This window comes from Ostrea edulis, chromosome 3 (assembly GCF_947568905.1).
Source record: "Ostrea edulis chromosome 3, xbOstEdul1.1, whole genome shotgun sequence".
Lineage (NCBI taxonomy): Eukaryota > Metazoa > Mollusca > Bivalvia > Ostreida > Ostreidae > Ostrea > Ostrea edulis.
Genome location: NC_079166.1, coordinates 77,123,347 through 77,147,295, shown reverse-complemented (window position 1 = coordinate 77,147,295; position 23,949 = coordinate 77,123,347). Strand labels below are relative to the sequence as shown.

Below are 23,949 nucleotides of genomic sequence, written 5' to 3'. Positions count from 1 at the left end.
GTGTATCGTATGTTACATTTCTAAAATCAGAATTCAAAATTTTGAGAATATGATGACTTCTTCTCAATGCCACATCCAAATATCGCTTGATGAATATTTTCACACAGTTTTTGAATATTTTAGCGCCAAAATAGATCAAAAACATAAAGATAATACGAAATCTTTGTCCATACATTGGGTGTTTAATTGACCCTATGATCACATAATATAATCTGGCGACATGAAGTAATATATACACCACTGCTTAAAATAATACGCAAAAGTTGTTAAACTTTTATTGAATGAAAATTTAGGAAATACAAATGATATTAACGCAAAGAAAATTTAAAAACACGCTCTCAGATTTTTATATTTGCTTGTTCAATTTTAAAAATTGAGTCGGCGACAGTCACGTACGTTACAAAATTAGGGTATCTACGCTTCCTACCAAGTTTATAAGTAAAGGGGAAATAAAAAGTATACCATGCCTAGGGAGGCTATGGGTCCATGAATGTATAGCACACAAAATATATGATTTGGTATAGCTTATTTTCTAATAAAGTGCCGGCGACATCGATTGCACGCTTTTATTGACTTTGAGTGATATACGCAGTTGCGTACTTGCGTATAGGCAGCTACGCGCCTGGCTTATACTATCAACATCACCATCTTAATTATTCTGCAAAATTGTATGTTTATAACCCTAGTTTTTAGAAAGCTATTAACAGTTTGGTAAAGTGTGTGCGACACCGTCGTCACTTGTGTACATGCAATATTTACGTAAATATCAGAATATCCAAGCTAATACATTTCAATAATTCGCATTTTAATCAGATGTATTTATATCGAATGGATAGAATGTAAAATTGTCGTCAAAATCATATGCAGCTTTCGTATAGTAAAGTGTTTTTATTCATATAAAACAGCGTAAATGTTACTGTAATGCTATGAAATACGTTTTGACACCGACGTCAGAGAAAAATATCGACAGAGCGTTGACCGAGGAATCCGCCAACTTGGTTCTTCGCATAAAACCGGAGCAAGTACTTTGGGATCAAATTTTAAAAGATAAAGTGGATTTTGCAACGAATATTGACACGTGTAACAGAAGATATGCGGTAGGCTACATAAATTATGTAGATTTAATTCAAAGCGCAAGATCGATTTTTTTGAGTCGTTCTGACAAAAAGTACTGGATAGTTTTTGATAATGACATCACACAAAATACGTCATATACCAGATTTTCGGTTTTTTATTTTATAAAAGTTTCCAACTACATTATAACTTTCCATAGTAGGCAGTATTGTCGCCAATTAAATCCGACACTGAAAAATATGTAAGCAATATTCAGAGATTGCGATCCACAAATCAATCATTGTAACATGACGTCATATGGTACAATATGCAAGGCATGACGTATTTGCTTTGATAGGCGGATCAAGCAATCCTCTCAAGTGAAAATATGTTTGATATGAAATGAAACAGCAAAAGTACTTGAATATATCAGTGTTTCACTGGTTCTCAACGTTTTGAATATCTATAATAAAGAAATTGTCTTACTGTAAACATGCCATTTACAAGGCATATCACGCCGTCACTTGGTTTTCAGTTTTACCAGCTGCATCCCTTGAAAATGTCGGCGAAACGTTCGATATAATATGATAATTAGACCCCCACCGTTTAGAAGCAGCTCTGACAAGGTCTTACCTCTCGCATCGTCATGTTGAACTGGAAATAAAGTCCAATTATCGGCTACAATCAACCGTAAGACATCGGCTACTGCTTCTCAAATGCAAAAAATCGCTGAAAGGTGGACGGAAGTTGACATAATTATACAAATGAGAATTCCCTTGCTAATGTACCCTCTGACGCTTGTTCGAGGAAAAGGGAGGGGTGGCACTGAATACAGGGTGGTTGCATCCCTGCAAACAATCCAAATCGGGCACAGTTGTGTGGTTTCGAGACAGACTGGCACGGTAAATTTATTAAATCCATCCTATCACCAAAACAACATTGGAAATGCTCATGCTCCCACACCACCCCCACCCCCTCCCTGCTTCGACTCCGACCCACGTTTTGTCAACCATTGTTACAACACTGAGAATTTACATAGGCAGGACATGAAATGTGGATGTATAAATGTCACTGTGAACGTTTAAGAGTATAACCACGTGTACGCGCGTGCATGTGTGTTTTCTTATTAAGTATGGCAGTTACTTTCAACTTTCATTACAACGAATGCATCAATAAGCGAAGTTATGATGTTTAACGTTGTAAACAAATAAATAAAGTATATACTAATATAAAAGTGTTCAATACCCACTACCTTCGTTCTCTAGAACATATTTACTGCTAATTATAATATTTACTATTTTTTTATTTTATCGACCAGTGGAAAAAGGACTATCCCGAAATTCAGTCAACTTCCGTTCATCTTTCGGCGATTTTTCGCATTTGAGAAGAGTAGACGATATTTGACGGTAGATTATACATGCCCCCTGAAAATGTTCTAGATTCGCGCTTGGACAATGTTAATTACATATACATATATATATTGAATACGTATCTAATGTCTTGGACAATGTTAATTACATATACATATATATATATATATATATATATATTGAATACGTATCTAATGTCTTGGACAATGTTAATTACATATACATATATATATATATATATATATATATATATATATATATATATATATATTGAATACGTATCTAATGTCTTGGACAATGTTAATTACATATACATATATATATATATATATATTGAATACGTATCTAATGTCTTGGACAATGTTAATTACATATACATATGTATATTGAATACGTATCTAGTGTCTTGGACAATGTTAATTACATATACATATATATATTGAATACGTATCTAATGTCTTGGACAATGTTAATTATATATACATATATATATTGAATACGTATCTAGTGTCTTGGACAATGTTAATTACATATACATATATATATATATTGAATACGTATCTAATGTCTTGGACAATGTTAATTACATATACATATATATATTGAATACGTAACTAATGTCTTGGACAATGTTAATTACATATACATATATATATTGAATACGTATCTAATGTCTTGAACAATGTTGATTACATATACATATATATATATATATATATATTGAATACGTATCTAATGTAATGTTTCTGTTGAAATCTGATTTATTTGTTGTTGTTTTTCATGTGTGATTCAATATTTTCAAACATAGTTTTTTTGTTTTTTATTTAAATCAGCGTTACATACATTGAATAGCTCCACGTGTATATATTTCGTTACGTAGCTTTAGGGGACGGAGGTGGGGAATACATTATATAATGGACCAGCTCGTGTCGGCCCATAATGAAATAATTCATAAATGAATTGAGTAGTGTATTCGTACAATGACTTCTGAAACCTCAAGCTACCCTGACATTTGATAACGCAGTGATCATTTTATGGGGAAAAAATTCTTCTGTATTGCCATAAACATATTTTGTAAATAATCAGGGTCACACATGTTATTCCAAATATTATATAGGGATATGAAGATATTTACCATGATAGCTTTTACATTTGAATATTCATTATCATTACGTTGTTGGAAGTTGTCATTAAAGAAAAATCCATATTAGAGTTCCGCAATTGATTGACATGAACATATTTTATTGCACATATACGATACAGAAGGTTCGAACACAAGTTTTAACAACCTACATGGTTCTCACCTAAGACTGGCTGATTCCAATTGTCACAAAAATATGCATAGGAGAAATATCATGATAATTATACGTGTATGTATAGTGTAAAATATATTACTTCCACGATATATATTTATGAACAGCATTGAAAATTTTGTGTTTAAATTCATACCAAAATTTGTCACTGCCCAAAGAAAAATCCATATATAAATACTAATAGATCATTCTTGTATTTGAAAGAGTCTGTTCAACATAACATTTCCTACAACCGAACATCCTTTACAAAGAAAGACAACTTATATGCATCTTCTCTCATATATACTTTAAGGAATCGACGCTGTTTCTTCTGTGTAAATCATAGTTAAGCGAACAGTTATGCCTTAAGTATGAATGTTATTTGCTATTCTTTCCCTAAGAACAAACTATTAAGCAACTTTTGAAATACTGTCATCATTAGACATGTATCACTGGAACTGACAGACAGACTTTATTTTCTTTGTTTCGTTTGCAAGATAGTTCAATTTGCGAATAGCATCTCGAAACGAATGTATTTCATATATTTCTTCCTTAGTTAGTTGTCTTCGTATCGAGTTCTGTAGTGAAATGTATTCGTTCAAACATTGTCAGATATGTCCAAGACCAAATACGATGTCGATATCGACAATAGCATGAAAATATCGTGCTGATATCGTCATTAAAAAATAATATCTGATATTATCGATGATATTGTTTCCATATTGTCAATTGACAAAGTTATAATTTACCATATACAAGATTGTTTTCAAGGGTCATATACGAGATAATGGTAGGTTTTGGGTTAGGTTTACACGTTATATTCAAAGGGACCTTCTTACTCTAACTAATGGCGTCATATTGATGAGGACCATATGCTAGAAGTATTTCATTATATGGCACCAGTCATGAATTTTCTATCACCCCTCGTACGGTGTCAAATTTTATATTTCACAACATAGGAAGGGATACCTCGAACTAAAAGTGCATGATACGCATGATGGTGATAATCAATGCGATAATGATTCGATATCGATACGAAATAGTTAACATAGACAAAATCGACAGGAGAAAATATATCAAACGAAACATTACACACGTGATCGTTATAATTAACACGATCATCATTTGATATCGATACGATGTCGTCGAAATCTACGTCATTGACAAGATAGAATATCACAATAGTCATGATTCAATATCGATACGATATCGACAATATCGACAAAAGGATTGACGAAGACTAACGGTGACATGAATGATTCAAATGATAGACAATTCAATAATGATTCGATATCGATTTGATATCGTTGATATCGACAAGACAGGAAACCTCAAGAATCAGGATATCAGATCAATGGGATATCGACTATACAAACCTTTAGGATTACAGCCTCAGTAGAAAACGCAGTATAGTTGAAATAGGTGATATCGCATCTACATGGTGTCCTTGACATGACTCAAAATTGTTAATTGCCTAGATATTGTGGTACAAGATTAAAGTTAATTTTATACATCGTCATCAATTTGGATGCCAGAATTGGCAGTCCCGTTACAATTGTAACTGCATTGAGCTATACTTTATCTACCTTTTCAATTTCTGCAGAATAATCCATACGACAGAAACATAGTATAGCATTGGTCTTTAAAAAATCACATACAATTTAGATATTTTGTTTCTACATACAATGAATTTAAATCCTTAGTCGAAGTTTTTTTTTCTAAACATTGTTTACAATATAGATTCTTTTGACACTCCAGTGAAGAGTTAGATTGGATGGTCTTTTTGATTTACATGTATAACATACAAAAAACTTTTAAACAATTGAAAAATAAAGATTTCCAAACATATTATATCTTTGTAATCTTTAAGGGAGTCCCTTATGCTGTGATTACATGAAATAAAGGATTCTCTTTCTTTAAAAAGGTAGAACATGAACTCTTTTCCAACAACTGGAGAATGTTTTTTTTCCAGATAATCTATTTGTTGAAAAGCAGATACATATACAGAGGCATTATATTGTCGACATCACCGCCTTTAACATCTTATGTTGGATGCAATCAGTTCTAATAGCCTTATTGACTGGAAAAACAGAAATGATACCAATCAGTTCATATTCTTCGATTGCAATATAATCTATAGTTTCATGATATTACAAATACATTTCACTGCCGTCACTGCGGAACTATCATATTCTCTTCACCAAAATTTCGTTTTAAAGTCACACCGTGAATATTATGTCAGTTTCTCCTGCTTGGGAAAATATCCAATCAAGGATTGTGTATTGCAAGTCACGATACAATATTTTTTTCGTCACGTCATCCCCGAATACAGTCGAACATTTTCGGACCTTTTCAACAAGGGGAAAACAGCCGGTTGGAAATATCTAAGAGGTTTCGACTACCCATAATACAAACGAATTTACCGGAAGCATTATAAAAATGAAATCAATTCACAAGGTAACTGTTATGTCGTGTTAATATTTGACGTGTATTCAAACATCGTGTATTTGTACCTAAATATAATTATTCACTTTTGATTATTCGTCTCTTCCCGTGGCTGTTGGAAACTTGGCATCGTCTGCTGTCAACATCTTGAACAAGCGAACTGTAACTGTGTGTATCTTTAGTTGTAGTTATATAAGCCTGAATGTAACACACATGCATATTTATAACTAAACGCGTATTCGCATACATCCGTGCGTTTTCTTATTGTTGATAATACTATTAAGTTTGAAAGAAATAAAAAAGCGATGTGAATATGACGTCACAATACACTGCTTCCATTCTTAAATAAATAGACGCATCTCATGTTCAAAATCGTGTTGCAAGATATTTAATGGTCTTTGCTCATCGTTTCAACAGTCACTTTGTAAAACATGTTAGAGCTGTATGATCACAATTGTCAAATGACCCGATGTCGAATCGCTTTGGCACAAGTAAACGATGTCATGGCATTGCCATTCATAGTAATTATAAGGAGGAACATTTCTGATGTATTCTTGAAGAGGACCATGGACATCACGGAAATCCATAACATCGTTGATATATGGCCAAATTTATCGGTAATATTATATTTGTTGTTATTGCAAACAGCAATCACTTACATTGTAGTACGACACAGCAATGAATCGTAACTTCTAGGAAGATCTGCAAATATTTTAGTTTTCTCTGCTAATTTCAAATACAATTTCAGCAAACACTTCTAATGATACACTTGTCCGAGTAGTTGTTTCCAAACGAATCACTTTTTTACACGACCTGTCTATATACATTACAGGTGATTTCCAATTCACGGAATAGTATCAAACTCGATGTAGCAGATGTTATAAATCAAAAACTGGAGGCTTACACAATATGAATTAAACATAAAAACCATTTGACAAACATATTTATACATGTGCGGCTACTAATCCAAGCTACTATATCATTACCCTAACTGTTTCAAATCTATACATGCGACACTTGACCATCCACAAAGTCGTTGGACAGGGAATTTATTTTGTTTTGTTATGATGCTATAGCAAGCGAATACCACAAATGTGTAATAATTTCATAGAAAGTAAAGTGCAACATAATGAAATCATCTTCGTGTATCTTCATTCAGTGCCCATTCATGAAATCAAAACGAGTCCACGTAACCCTCTGATCTCTATCTGGAATCCATTAAAATAATGAATCATGAAAAGACAGCATCAAGATACGTGTTGTCCTGTTCCTCATCGCTTTCATGACTAACAGTTGGGCGTTCCCACATGACATCATCATATGACGAGGATGATTGATGTATGTTATCATGGTTTTCAGTTGACTTAGTTGCACCTAGTTCTACCACTTCTATGTAAGTGTGTATGTGATCCTTCCTACTTTGTTTTCTTGCTGTTTGTATTTTAATAGGGTCTAAGTAGGGTTCTAAGTTCTCTGGTTTGATGCATGAGTCTTGTCTCACTGGTTCAACGTACGCGTCACATGTCGCTGCTTCATCCAACTGTGTTCCTGTTATCGGAAATAAATAAGAGTCGTTAGGTGGAGGTGAATTAGTTGAGAAGTTGAACTCATCTAGTAGTTTTGCTCCTTTGGATGTATTCACTTTTTCTACACAGTGATCGATCTCCTGGTAATCTGAATCTATCTGTTGATAAAAGTGTTCTCGGTTTCCGTAATGATAAAGCCCGCCATATTTCTTTGTATCGGCATCATGTGATTTGACAGTAGAATCAACAGCCTCATCGTGATCATCTGCATTTATTTTGGATACATTTCGTTTCGTGGATTTTGATTTCAAACACTTTTGTATAACTAGAACAATCAGAGGAACGCCTATAAACGCCCCCACACCAACAATCAAATAATTGGTCAGGGATAGTTCGTTTCTAGGATTACTTTTGGTTGTGGACGGTATTATAGTAGACAGGAGCATCTTATACTCTCTAGTCATACTATTGGTAGGAATGGTAGATGTTAAAGACGGTGGTGATCTAGTCGGTATAGTCGATGAATGTTGAACTGTTGTGGAAACTGGCTCATCTACAAATCAAGCATTCATCAAAATTCTATATTTAAGTCACTCCAATTATTAGACGATTTCCCATGAAATCATTGCAATACCTTGGCAATATATAATAATTGATATAATATGTTTTACGGACATAGATCCATTCTATGCATTGATGTTAGTTGTTTTTATGCAATGATTCACCTGTTATATGATTTGTAACGTAAAGTCTCGTATTAATCCTTCGACACTATTATAATATAACGGCAGTACGTATAATATTACTATACACTAGCTATGCTATGACTAAGAGGTCAGTGTTAACACTTTAATACTATTTGATTTGATACCAATATAATGGGTACCGTGAGTTGTGGCGGGGGTAATGTTTGTAACTTTGGATGGACAGCCCGTAACATGGTCACATTCCTCTGGAGTACACATCGGAGGACAGTTTCCTCCACATTTCTCCCCGAATTTACCAATGGGACAGTGATTTTCACAGAAATCTCCAAAATAACCAGCTGCACAATCTACAAAATACAACGATGGTGATAAAGGTTTACAGAAAATAGCTAAACGCCGATCATTAGTTTATTTGTTTTCTGTTGACAGGATATTGATAATGAATTGATCTTAAAGCTTCAGTATAACAGATAAAGAGAAATATTCTTCCAAAAACAAAAACAAAAAACAAAACAAAAAAACAAATAACAAACAAACAGCAGTTGTTTTTACTGTATCAGACGGGTTTACCCAGAGATGATCAACAAATAAATGACACATAGGTGAACTGTCCTGTCGTGATCATGACTATGAAGAAAAATGTAAACAGCATAGTAGCATTACATTAAAATACATACTACACTACCCTCAACATTATGCTTGACATTCCTATCGTGCACTATCGTGCGTGTATCCTATCGTATCGTGCGTGTATCCTATCATCTCGTGTATCAGGATTTCCGTTTTCTATCGTGTTTTGCATTTATCAGGTCTATAGTGTATCGTGTTTTACGTGTATTAGGTTTTTCGTTCATCGTGAAAATCGTTTATCGTGTAGCTTCGGAAACTATCGGGATCGTATATTAAATCTAATGAAAAAGTACGATACTTTACGAAAGCTTTATTCGTTTTGTTAAAGAAGCTATTCTTAGGAAGCGAGGAAAGACAGTATATTTGAAGGAGAACATAAAGCTGTCGATTTAAGGTAGAAGAAGAGCTATTTGATTGTCCAGAGATGGTGGAAATTTATCACAATTTCATTCTAAGCAGACTGTAAAGTAGGCAGTGGTTTGCCGAGCAAACCGAGGACAGTAAAACTGAAGGCTCCTTCATCTGGAGTTCATAAACATTTCCTTGTCTAGAAACAATTATTTAACACTAACAGATAAATAGGAAGTTCCGATCTGAAAGAAAAAATCAGTAAATTACATTGTTTATTACATATATTTTAATAATGGTTCTTTTTCTTCCGATTTTTTTCACCTGTATTCAACTTATATACCAACTACTGAACTTATGCGCGTTCTTATATCTGATTTTGTGTATCACCCGTGTTTTGAAAGTAAACATTCTCAGGGACATTGTATTTCACACATTTAAAATATTAAGTTTTAAAAGAGTGCAAGGGTATTGCATCTCCCAAAATCCTGCTCAATTGGGCACGATTCAGCTGTCATCGTTTTTTTTTTTTATTTGTACATGTACACATGTACCAATAGTCCTACGTGTAGATACTGGAAATTTATGCTGGTTTTGATGATTATTTGAACTTTTTACACACTAAACACAAACATTTTTAAGCTTTTCTAAATTGCGAATTTAAATCAAGCCGGGTTTCATTTATGTTTTTTAATACTTTATTTATTTTTTGGTAGCAAACTATCAATTCACATAAATATGTTCCAATTAATTATGACTATCAATTATCACTCATAGTATAGAAATATCTAACATATGAGCATATGGTGTAGTGCAGTGGGTTGTTTTTAAAGCGATCATTATGAAAATAATTGTATTTGTTGAATGAGCGGTGAACTGAGAGCTTGATGCAAAATAACCCCATCCTCGCTACACACAAAATATTACTTGGTTTCATTTGATATTCAAGATAATAGATATTAGAATAAGAGACCTACTGAAGCAATCTATCACTTCATTATATTACATTTTGTTAATTCCCTGTTTAATTGCTAAACACTCGACATCAGGTGTGAATGTCACGGGTCCTCGGAGATGACCTTAAAAAACGGACTCCCCGTGTCACAGTAGGTGTGGCATGCTAAAGAACCCTCACTGCTCAATGGCCGTAAGTGCCGAGCATAGGCCTAAATTTAAAAGCCCTTCACCGGTCATGTTGACGTCTACATATGAGTGAAATATTTTCCAGCGAGACGTTAAGCAAGATAAAAATGAATCAATCCCTGTATGATTCATATATTAAATATTAGATGACAATATACGTTTTAGAATCATTGGCTGATAAAATTCATAAGATATCAAATAATGATAAAAATACCGTATATAGTTTAGTTTTCTGATTTTAGCAGTAAGGGCGTTAAAAAAAACCATCAATATAATAATTTGAAATGAAACGCCTAATAATTATAAAATGAAAGTGCTTGCGTTGAAATTTTAACTCTGTTTGTCGTTTATTGTATTTCTTTTAATATATATATATATATATATATATATATATATATATATATATATATATATGGAGAGAGAGAGAGAGGGAGAGAAATTTTTCTTGAATAATCCTATCAAAAAGATGATATATTGCCGTCAAAAGATTTGGAAAGATTTATATATTAATGGTTTTCTAGGTAATTACTATGAATATTGGCTATTTTTTTTATCGGATGGACTTAAAATAACAAGGAAGGAAATGCAATGTTGTTTTCGCATTCAGATATTTTAATATAAACTATTCTACAGTCGTATGAAAGTTAAAAACTACGAACAGTGACATATATGAATATATAATTTCAAGGTTTAAAATAATTTCACTACATATTTTGAAATGATACGATATACTTGTGAGTACTGTTCATAATTTTAAAGGGAAACATTATCTGGTTAGGAATGACAAGTGTTGTGTTTTTAGATAAACAAAGCGTTTAACAATTAGCATGTAATATTGGTCTGGTATGAATTGCAAGTTGTACACTGTTAGTGTTGTACTTTTGAAGTGTTGAGGTTAAGGACTGAATTTTATTACTCACCACTAAGTCAGGGGTTTGTCGGTTGTTGTAGTTTGTCGTTTTATTAATGAATCCTAATCCTGAGTTTTTAAAGGGATTTAAAGTCATTATAGTAATAACATAATCAATTCCAAAACCTCCAAAACGATGTTTAGCGTGTAGCAGGATTGTCTTCCATTACACCTTCCATCCATAACCAAACTCAAAGTTCATGATTACCTTTCAGGCCTTTCATGTTTCAACGTATCGATGATTGCATGGATGTCAACAATGGATATATTAAATTAGTTCACGCCTGTGGTGTGCTTGAATGCCCTATAATTTTTTGCGGTCACTCCCCTTAGAGCGGAAATAGAGAGCGCGCTTACGATTGTCGTCATAAGCTGCACATATATAGTATTAACACATACTGTATAATAAAGCTTATGCCACCAATTTCCTTATCATGCTAAGTTTTAACAGGTCGTAATGTACATGTATCTGTAACAAAAACAAGGTTCAAGTTCTTCGGTGTTATGGATAAAACTTTTTAGAGTTATAGGCGCACCTGACGTTTATTTTTTTCTCCCACAATATCGAGGATTTCAGTAGTAATCTGTTTCAAAAACAGCAGACACCAAGAAATAAAAGCACAATGGAAGCATGTGATACAATCAGGCACGCAGCATCATTCTATAGGGAGAGAGGATAAGTTGACTTCATGACATTGCTTGAATATGTTTGACAAGAATTTTTTTTTTAATTCAAAGTTCAAGAAGGGTTAATTTTTCAATTCCATCCATCGGTTAATTTTTACATTTCCACTACTTTTCACGACAGTGCTGTGTTTTAAGAAAGGCGATGGTGATGGTAACCGGTATATCTATACAATGTAGATCTATATAATCTTTCCACGTAATATTAACTAACTTTGTATGTAATAATAAGAGGGAGCAGACCCATTGTTGTTAATTAGCTGATGATTGTTTTTGTATTCATTTGAGCAATTGAAGTACCAGAAGAGGTGTAAGTTGATAAATTTAACTTTCAAGAGATTGAATCACACGCGAAAAAGATATTCTAACAGAAATATTACACTAAGATACCAATACGAGATAATTAACATGATGTGTGTATTGCTACCAGGTGTACATTTAGTAACAAGTAGATTTGTTTAGCATGAAACGATAAATCGATAATGTACATGTCATAGTTATTTCGGATTTCAAACATTTCGGTTGAGCATCACTGAAGAGTCATTATTTGTCGAAATGCGCATCTGGTGCATCAAAATTGGTACCGTATAAGTTTTACATGTAAGCGTTGGTTGTATATGTGTGTTTAGGCACATATTATTGCATGTAGCTGTTTGTTTGTTTCTTTGTTGTTGTTTTTTTGTTTGTTTATTTGTTTGTTTGTTTTTGTTTTTGTTTTGTTGTTGTTTTGTTGGTTTTTTTGGATTGTCGAAAATAATGATAAAAGTCAATAATGAATAACTCCTGATATTAAAATGACATCATTATTCTGATCTAAAGAAATCGAGGACTAGTTAACATTTACATACTTTCTTACATCATGACCATACATTGCTCGTGAGAAATCACACAAAGGACACAGTCAAATAATCTAATCAGTTACTAAAATGGTTTGTTCAATTATACTATCGTTAAGTCTTACACTTGATTATACTATCGTTAAGTCTTACACTTGATTATACTATCTTTAAGTCTTACACTTGATTATACAATAGTTAAGTCTTACACTTGATTATACTATAGTTAAGTCTTACTATTGATTATACTATCGTTAAGTCTTACACTTGATTCTTAGAAAAACTCCTTAACTGGCAATGGATTTCAATAAAAAATTCTACATTTTCTATTTATTCCTCATATGACACCCTCAACTGAGAACCGCAATTTGCTGCGCGCCCTCTGTAATCAGGGGAAATAACTAGCATAGCATTGTGCAAAATGTAGGTCAATACTGTTGATATGACTTGGATAGTTCCAGCTAGTGTGGTACATATTTGCAGGGTGTTTTACGTCTCATTCAAGATACGTTCACTTATGTAGACAGAAGATGTGACACTGTGGATGGCGATAACGGCCGTGTAAGGGAACATTCTTTGTCGTACAAACACCTGTCTGACAGTGCATCTCAATTCTGTGAGAGGTCATATCTTAGAGACAAGTAACTTTCACTTCAAATGCCGGGAACTTAGCAAATAAACTGTCATTACTTGTGTTAAATGGCATAGTGAAGAAACAGTCACTGGTTGTGTGCGTCCCTTAGTGAAGAAACAGTTACTACTTGCGTTGTGTATCTTAGTGAAGACAGGTCGGATAATATACTGAAATAAGTCAAAGAAATTAACCCTACATCTGCATTCTCCGTTTTCATCTTCTTTATAATTATCACAGCAGACATCAGATCCGGTCTGGTTCCTAAATGTAAACGACAATTCTACGTATATAACTACTCATATTAAATGTTTCATCTCTCTCTCTCTCTCTCTCTCTCTCTCTCTCTCTCTCTCTCTCTCTCTCTCTCTCTCTGTTTATGTTTAATCTTAGATATTTTTACTCTGCTTGCAACTATTGACTTTGATAAAGTGAGATCATACTAGTATTGTCATAATTATCAGTGTATTCGTGCTAAAGATTTCTTTCATGCATGCACTAATTCATGCATCATATTATCGTCTTAATATTAGAGTTATACATGATTCAGCTGTTGATTTTTCTACTATAAAACAATATGAAATTAACTTCCTTAATATCCTCGAAAAAATAACCCAATTAATCTACCGAATATGTGAGAATTCATGTCAAATAATATGTATCATAACAATTTATTTACCTGTTTCGGATGAAGACATGTCGATTGTTGGTGAAAGAAGTAGAAGTATGAACAGTCCGAATGTTTTAAAAGCCATGAAATCAAAACACATGTAACTTCAATAAACAATGCAAAACAAAGGAACTTGATGTAGTATATTTAGATAACAGGAAATTAGAATTTGTTGAATCCACATATATCCCTATTCATTGCTTTAAATATGATGTATGTTGTCACAATTATTATTAGATATATTTAATTGCTGTTATAAAATTTAGAAATTCATTTTAAAATTAAGGATTATCTCCCTCATGCATAGCTCTTATCCTTGGACGAATTTGGCTCCACTTGTTTGGCACGCTGTTTTTGGCTATATTTAGATCTAAAACTTCATAGTTATTTCGGATTTCAAACATTTCGGTTGAGCATCACTGAAGAGACATTATTTGTCGAAATGCGCATCTGGTGCATCAAAATTGGTAACGTATAAGTTTTACATACATATCAGTTTCTAGTAATATTAGTAAGAATACTAAGACATGCAATGAAAATAGATGTGATGGTATAAAACAACCCATTTCAAGACAAGATTACGTCATAGTTCTATTGGTTTCATCGATTTCCCCTACGTCACGATATACGTAAACTCCTACGTCATAACAGGTCTAACGTCATAACGCTCTTCCATTGGCATGACATGCCCGACCTACTGTGCTTCTATACCAAAACGCTATTTACAAGATACCGGGTCTTCTGCAATGGACTCAGGAGATACGTACAGTATTCTACTGACCACTTGTGTGGGTACAGGATGTGTATATATGTTACAAAAGCAGGTCAGTACATTAGCCTAAAATCAGATTAGTTCTGCAACAGTTAGTCCTCTATGTATATACGGAATGGGCAAATTAACCTACAGGTTGACATAAAATATCTAGATACATTCAGTTTGAAATTGAGGTTGCTAGAGGAAAATAGATTTTGAAAACTGTAAAAGATTAAAACATGTGTCTGTAATGAATATTTTGCGGCAAGAATAATTTCCATTTTTTTTAAATATTCAAATGACAAGATATAGTGAAATCCATCGTTACTGATGAATTCTAACATAGCAATTTATATATTCCAATAAATGCTATATACATCAAAGCATACTAACTTTATTTTATATAAGGATATTAACTGTTCATTCTGATCAGTGGCAAATAACTCTTGGGTAGCCTCCCTTTTAAGGGTACCATCTAGTCATTACCTAAATTGATTTATAAAATGTTGAAGTACATGTACCACCATGATGATATGTAAATAAAGCAAACATGAATATCATTTGAATTTGAGTTTCAATTGATTAAAAAATCCAAACATGCTTCAGAAATATGCTTATTATTGTGTCTTATAGTTTATAAATAGAAGTGTTAAGTAAGTGGTAAGACTGTATCTATGTCACGTGATGTTGGCAATAATATTTGATGGACTGTTAATCTATGCATGTCTGGAACTCTGATTTGCACGTCGCGGATTTTAAACAAAACATCCATAAATAGATAAATATGTTGCGGCTGTTGCATATTTAAACCAACCTTACTGGTTTAAATTACCAATTCATTTATCTATTTCTTATGTGGAAACTGATGTTGAGTTGCTTCTATAGTTTCTAAACTGCCACTTCTAAGATGACTTGTAAACACTTCCTATAAAATAGTGTGATACAATAAGTAGTCGGAGAAGATGGCGGCGTGTGTACATTCACAGTATGCACCAGAAACGTTTTGCTATAAATGAAGGCATTGCATATAAGCTGATCTACTTTCGTTTTTATGTTTAAACGTTACGTCACACGTCCTATGAAACCACGTGACTTCGTTGTCGTCTTCTTTGTTTACAATATTTTAAACCCAAGGAAAGCAAGTTGGGGTGAAAAAGAAAAGAACTCGGTTTTGAGGTAAAGGGAATAATACGGAAATCACTAGAAGAACGGAAAACCATCAGATGTGTGTTAGAATTGTTGGCTATTCCAAAGTCTACGATTGGGGATATCAAGAAAAGACTTGAAGAGCGAGTTCTGTAGAAAACATTAAAAGAAGGGGATGGCCTTCATCAGTAACGAGGCGTGATTATCGCAAGTTAGAAAGGTTGGTAAAAAGTAATAGGAGGGACAGCTTGACATATATTACAAAGACATTTAATGAATATAGAGAAGTACCTATTAGCAAACGTACCGTGCAGTTTCATTTATACAGACACAATCATACTAGGTGTGTAAGAAAAAAAGAAACTTGTAGTTTGGGAAGTGAACTGTGGGAAATGCTTATCATGGTGTAGAGAAAAAACGAAATCTGACTGTAAATGGTCATTGGAATAAAGTGATATTTTCAGATGAATCTAAAATTATGATTGGTCATGATTCACGAGTTTATATTTGGCGGTAAAAAGACGAGGGATGAAAGCCTGATTTGGTAATGCCACACGGAACTACATGTAGGGCATATCACAAAGTGATAATATGTGGATGTATCAAATCATACGGTGATGGAACTATCACAGCTGTTGAAGGCAATGCAAACTGACTAATGCAGAAAAGTATAAACATGGTCTTGATGATAACCTATGACCCGTCCTGGTTCGTCATTTTCCTGGAGGAAACTACCTTTTTCAAGATGACAATGCACCGAATCCATTCAAAACCAGAATTTTCTTTAAGGAATAGACAACTGGGAACGGGGTTAATATACTGAGCTAGCCAGTTCAGAGTTCTGATATCAATATGACAAAGATTTTGGTTCAATGTCACTATTTTTATTATATATACACATTGGCAATGAGCTATTACAAGGAAAAGAAATAAAACACAATAAATATTGTTTCTTTCCAAAAATATACAACATATCAAATATTCAGTCAACAAAGACATTGAATATTTTGGAAAAAATAAACACAAATACATCAATAACATACCCTAATTGTATGACAGTGCCACACCCAATTAAACCCGTCTCACCGGAACAAAGAGGTGTTCTATTATGAATAATAAAGAAAATTGTACAAACTCATTGTCGAAATTACTAAAGAAATATTTCACTGCTATAACGCATTACAATTGTTATAACTATAAATGAACGTGAGCATATTTATGCAATTAATAAAATGCTAAATGTTACTGTAGTAGAATTACATGTATTGATACTGATAATATTTATCCAAAATAAAATATCAAAACATTTTATAATTTGCTTACCAATATTTAAAATGCGTTACCCCGAACTCCATTCGAACACTCAGTGAACTGTGTGAAGGGCGGTGTCATAATGAAGAGCGTACAAATATAGTGAGTGAGTTATAAATAAGCCGACAAACTGGTTTTAATATTCCAAGTAATCAAACATAATTTATAAATTTCTTAATTACCTGGACTATTGTTATAAACACAAAATATTTATATCAAATTGTATCTGAAACTTAAATACATTATTTTCTATATTTTTAATCTCAAAGAAAATGATTTGCAAGGACAGAACTTTATAAATAACTTTCAATCAATTACGGCGCGCAGTTCGCGATAAAATTCCGCAATACGATTTATGCGTCACATTTCTCCCCCGCGCTGTTTTGTTGATGTCCTCATCAACTACACATAAGTAAATCAAATGAAAAAATCAAATTCAACTGAAAGATAATCTATATACAATCATTGTGGTCAACTCAATTTTGTTTTGTTTGCAAATTCTCTGAAAATGTTTCGCTTAAATTAGCACCAAGACTTGCACCAAGTGTAGTCATTGCATGTCCAAACTCTTGAAAATCACTAGAAAAAGAATATGCAACACTTGCTGATTGTTTATTTGATATTACAGATTTTGGTAGATTAAATGGGTTAGAGTGCTTCCCGGCAGTAGATCGTTTAGAACGCCGCAATTCGGGCATGTCATGAGAAACTTGTGGCGTACTTCGTTCAGTATACTTACCTGAATAATCCCCTTCAGTCGTTTCACTCATCTTATCCATACCATCCGGAAATTCATTTGCACTGTAAATAATTTCCCATGTTTTCTGATGCGATTCCGAATCTGATTCGGATTCTTCTGCAATATGTTCCTCATCATGAGCAACAATATCTCCTGTATCAAATATTTCCTTCCGGTGCAAAACCTTTGTTTGTCCACAATTGTAAGCTGGTCTTACCTTGTAAACATTTTCTTAAAACCTTTCTATGACAACATATGGAAGTGTCTTCCAGACATCTAGAATTTTATTCCGGCCTTGCACATGGTTTTTCAAAAGAACTTTTGCACCTACCTGTATTGCACAGGGCGTAGAATTCTTGTCGTGTAACTCGCGTCGTCTTTCAGCATTTTTATTTGTATTTTGTAATGCTTCAGTAAGTGCTTTGTTGAGTCGCTTCTTGTGTGAATCTAACCATTCGTTGACGCCTGTGCCATTACTGTCATGATTGATGCCCGGTAAATGATCAATTGGTAGTCTTGGTTCTCTACCGAAAAGAAGATAAAAAGGAGATAACCCAGTAGTTGCATGTGGAGTTGCATTATATACATATACACTTTCTGGTAAATAAATTGTCCATTTCTTCTTCCTTTCGGTATCCATTGTCCTTAACCGATCATGCAATGTACGATTAAATAGTTCACATTGTGAGTTTCCTTCAGGATGATAAGGAGTACACCTGGACTTCTTGATGTTGTACAACTTGCATAACTCTTTGACCACTTCGCCTTCAAAATTCCTACCTTGGTCACTGTGTAAACGATTGGGGATTCCAAATTTGTGGAACCAATTGTACACCAAATTTTTAGCAACTGTTGAAGCCTTCTGATTTTTTGTTGGAATGGCCTATGTAAATTTCATGAAAACACCTGTCAAAACCAATACATTTTCGTAACCATCTGACGATTTTTCTAAAAGTGTGTAATCCATTGCTAGAATTTGTAATGGGTGTTTAGCAATCAAATTTCCCATTGATGGCCTGGTAGTAAGAATATGTGCTTTTGTGATCATGTATCTCTCACATTTTTCAATCCATCTATTAACATCACCTTGTATTCCTGGCCAATAGCATCTTCTTTTAATCAACGCCAATGCTCTCTCTCGACCTTGATGACCAGAACAATCATGTAAGGACTACAACACTTGTTGTTTCAAAAAGTCACGTAGAATAACCTGTAAATACTCTCCATCCAAATCTTTACTGGTCATGAACAAGACACCTTCTTTCACCTGCAAAAGATTATATTTCCTTAGAAGTTTCCTTACCTTTTTATTTTCCTTAGAAATTTGTCGAGATGTTGGTTTATGCCCAGTATTTAACATATTGAATACTTTAGAGATGTTTGGATCATCCCTCTGTAGTTTCTCCAAATCTGGCATGCTGTACTCTGGAAAAGTTGGTGATAATACTGCTGATTCCTCAACTTCCTCGTCATTTGTGATGATCTGACAATCTGTGATAATGCCTTGCAGAGACGCTGACTTGGAAACATCTGATAGAATTTCTTCCGAGTTATTCTGACAGTGCATTCTGTTTAAACTGTTAGTATTTTGGTTCAATTTTCCTGATTTATACTTTATTGTAAACTTGAATTGAGCCAACTCTGAAGCCCATCTTAACTCAGTCGCACCCAATCTTGCTGTCTTAAGATAGCTCAGAGGATAATTGTCGGTATAAACGACAAAGTCATTCCCTAAAAGATAATCTTTGAATTTGTCCGTTATCGCCCATTTCAGTGCTAATAACTCAAGTTTCATTAAGCTATAATTTGACATGTTTTTCTCACCTGGTTTGAGACTTCTGGAAGCATAAGCAATCACTACGCGCTGATATTGTTGCTGGCTCAAAACTGCTCCAAGTCCGTTAAGCTGGTACCCGTTTCCAGAATGAATGAAGTCTCAAAGTTTGGAAACCATAAAACTGAAGTACATGTAAGACATGTTTTGAGTCTTGCAAAAGCAGTATCGCAGTCGGCATTCCATCTAACACTGAAAGGTACCTGTTTTGTAACTAGTTTCCTACCTTTTGTTTTCTTCTTTTGTTTTGTCAACACTGCATGTAGAGGCGCTGCTATCTTACTAAACCCCTTAATAAATTTTCTGTAGTACCCGGCTAGGCCAAGAAAAGACCGTAATTCCTTTTTTGATTCAGGCGTTTCCAGTCATTAATAACAGCAATTTTCTCCGGATCGACTTTCACTCCCACCTCACTTACAACATGACCAAGATATCTAACCTCTTTTTAAAAAACAATTACACTTAGAAGGCTTGATTTTAAACCCATGATCCCTCAGTCTGTTGAAAATAAATTCTAAACGCTCTAAATAATCTGCAAAAGATTTTGAAAATACGAGAATGTCATCCAAGTATAGAAGAAGTATTTCAAAATTCGTATCACCTAAACAAGCTTCCATTAATCTTTGGAAAGTACTCGGACTATTGCAAAGACCAAATGGCATGCCCACAAATTCATATAAACCAGGAGGTCCAACTCGAAATGCTGTTTTATGACAATTCCTCTCATCCATCTTAACTTGATAGAAACCTTGTGCCAAATCGAAAGTTGAAAAGTATTTTGCGCCATGAAGAGCATCTAAAGCCTCTTCAATTTTCGGTATTGGAAATGCATCTTTGATTGTTTTTAGATTAAGCTGTCTATAATCTGCGCAGAGGCTCAAAGAGTTATCTCGCTTCCGCACCAATACCACCGCAGCACCGTAAGGACTTGTGCTAGGTCGAATTATACCTTGCTGCAATAGTTTCTGAATATGAGACTTCACTTCTTCCATCTGATTTGGAGGAATTCTTCTATGGGTTAGTTTTACTGAAACATTGTCAGTCATCAATATTCTGTGCTGTACAGTATCTGAAAATCCTAGATCAACAGCATTCTTACAGAAAATATCCTTATGTTGACTAATAACTGATACCAACATGTCTCTTTCATTATCAGACAAGCTTGTGTCAATGTTTACGTCTACACCATGGATTTTTACAGAATTCTTTGTGGAAGTTACTTCATCTCTTACATCGGTCTTTTGTTTGCATTCTAGCTGTACTTTTTCTATGCATAGTTGTATTTTCTGATTACTCATCTGTGTGTACACTTCAGAATTTTGGTGAGGGGAATCCTCAACTTCTGCTCGATGTAATATACCTACCCTTGTTTTTGGATTAAGCCATGCATCCTCATCACCAATGCTGACTACTCTGAACGGAATAATATCGTTTTCGACATTTGCATATGTCAATTACAATAATATTTCTGGGGAGAGAACCGTGATCTCCATATACTGCTTGTACAAGAGCACTATAGTTCTTGGGACTTTGGCGTGTAGTACCCATAACAACTTTCATGGTTCTAGATGGGATTTTGTCCGGATTTTGACCTGCAACCTTGACAAAACTTAATTTTTCAGAGTCATCAACTGGAGATGCACTCATTTCAAACACAGACAGAGTATTAAGTAAATGATCATTTTTGCCTGTAATCGAAATAAGGTTCTGATTTACTTGTTCCTTAAGAATATGGAAGAAATTACTTCCCAATACGCCAGGAACACGCATTTTTCTGTCTTTACCAAAATTATCAACAGGATCCTTTACAACTAATATTCCAACATTTGGAATGGAATAATGAGCAATGTCTATTTCTACCTCAATGTAACCAATGTATGGAATTGGTAGATGATTGGCGCCAGACACTCTCATCCATTTAGTTACATCTATTAATTTTGGCTCCGATTTCAACAAATCTCGGAAGTAAGACTCGGTGGTTGTAGAAACTTGTGAACCAGTGTAAACTAGACACGATATTGGCTTACCTTCTATCTTAACTGTTACCACCGGGCATTTCCCAATAGCTTTCTCAATGATATGCTGGTCAATTGACTCATTAAGCCCATCGTCCGTTGGTTGACTCTCTACAACGGACGCTTCTCGTTTAAAGGATTGGTATTTGAACTCTTTGACTTACCTTTCCCCTGAAAAGTTTTGTCATCTTGTAACTGAGTACTACATTCTTGTGCTTTATGCCCATTTCCACCGCAACGGTAACATGTTAAATGAAATTCCTTAATTTTAGGAAGTTGTTTTCCTTTGACAGTTTTTGCATCAGAATCGGATTTACTTTTCACGACCTGATCAGACAATTTTTGCAGTTGTTTTTGATTTTCTTCAATTTGTTTCTGTTGTACTTTAAAAATGTTCATAAGATCAAGTAATTGACTATCATCTGGTGATGTTAGAACTCTAGATTTGATACTATCTTGTGTGCATATTTCATTCGCAGAGTATTTGCTCAGTGATTCAACTCTATAATCTTCAGACCACTGCAACACTGTCTGTCTAAACTCACCAAATGACATAGACTTCCTTTCAAAAGAAAACCGTCTGATCTTTCTCCGGAGAGACGAATCGCGAATGCCCTCAATAAAACGTTCTTTCAACAACTCATCGAAATCGATGACTACATTTTCGTCTTTCACGATATTTTTTTCAACTAATCTCATAAGTGCCAAAGAATAATTTCGCAAAGATTTGCCATATCTTTGATCGCGTTGATAAAACTGTTGCTGCAGAGCGCCAATAGCTTCTGTGCTTACAAATACATCTCTAATTATTTTCAAAATTTTATCTGACGTATCCCTTTCTACAGTGGGGCGTAATCTTATTTCATCCTTAGCCTGTCCACCCAAATTATCCATTAAAATATCTATTCTAGCATTTTCATCATGAATAATTCGAAGATGTTGTTCTGCATCTTGTAACCACTCTGATACATCTGGGTCACTCTCTTTCATTGGTATTCCATTCAACTTTGCAATCTTTTTCTCTCTCGCAACATAAACAGTTTTATTCCCTTTCATTCCACTCTCAATACTCGTTCCTTTTTTTTCGTTTATATTTCTTTCTGCTTGCAATTGTTCTTGAAGTCTGAAGAGTTCGTGCTCTAAATGTTCTGATTTTTGTCTTTCATTGTGAAGCTGCTCCTTAATTTCTTTCTTTGTAGCCATAATTCACACTCTACTAAGTTCACATTAATGATAAAGTATTTGTATCTGCTACACAGAGTCTGTATACCTGTACATTAATGGCGAATTACAAAAATGTTAGTTTGTATCACCTCTCTTTGGCGTTGCTCTATCAAGTTTGAGGTATTTTTCTATCTGCCGTCCTCTTCAGTTTTCTAACTGCAGAGCTTCCATATTGAAGTTTCTTCGATGTTTGAAATTCGGTAGGCACACCTAAATATCATAGCTCACTGCCAATGACAACTTATACCGAGAATATCCTGTTTCAAGAGCATAGCCCATCTTATTTCGAAATGTTCACAACGCCACTTTATGACAAAGATTTTGGTTCAATGTTACTATTTTTATTATATATACAAATTGGCAATGAGCTATTACAAGGAAAAGAAATAAAACACAATAAATATTGTTTCTTTCCAAAAATATACAACATATCAAATACTCAGTCAACAAAGACATTGTCATGAATATTTTGGAGAAAATAAACACAAATACATCAATAACATACCCCAATTGTATGGCAGTGCCACACCCAATTAAACCCGTCTCACCGGAACAAAGAGATATTCTATTATGAATAATAAAGAAAATTGTATAAACTCATTGTCGAAATTACTAAAGAAATGTCATTGAAAATATATGATTATATATGAAATGGAAGCTACCTGTTCCGTCAAATCAAAG

The 23,949-nt window shown here is 34.0% G+C and overlaps 1 protein-coding gene across 4 annotated transcripts in view; it reads left to right on the top strand.

The window, feature by feature from the left end:
• Nucleotides 1-23,949, top strand: part of LOC125676214 (uncharacterized) — a 499,894-nt gene that overhangs the window by 235,271 nt on the left and 240,674 nt on the right. The gene's annotated exons all lie outside the window — the stretch shown is intronic.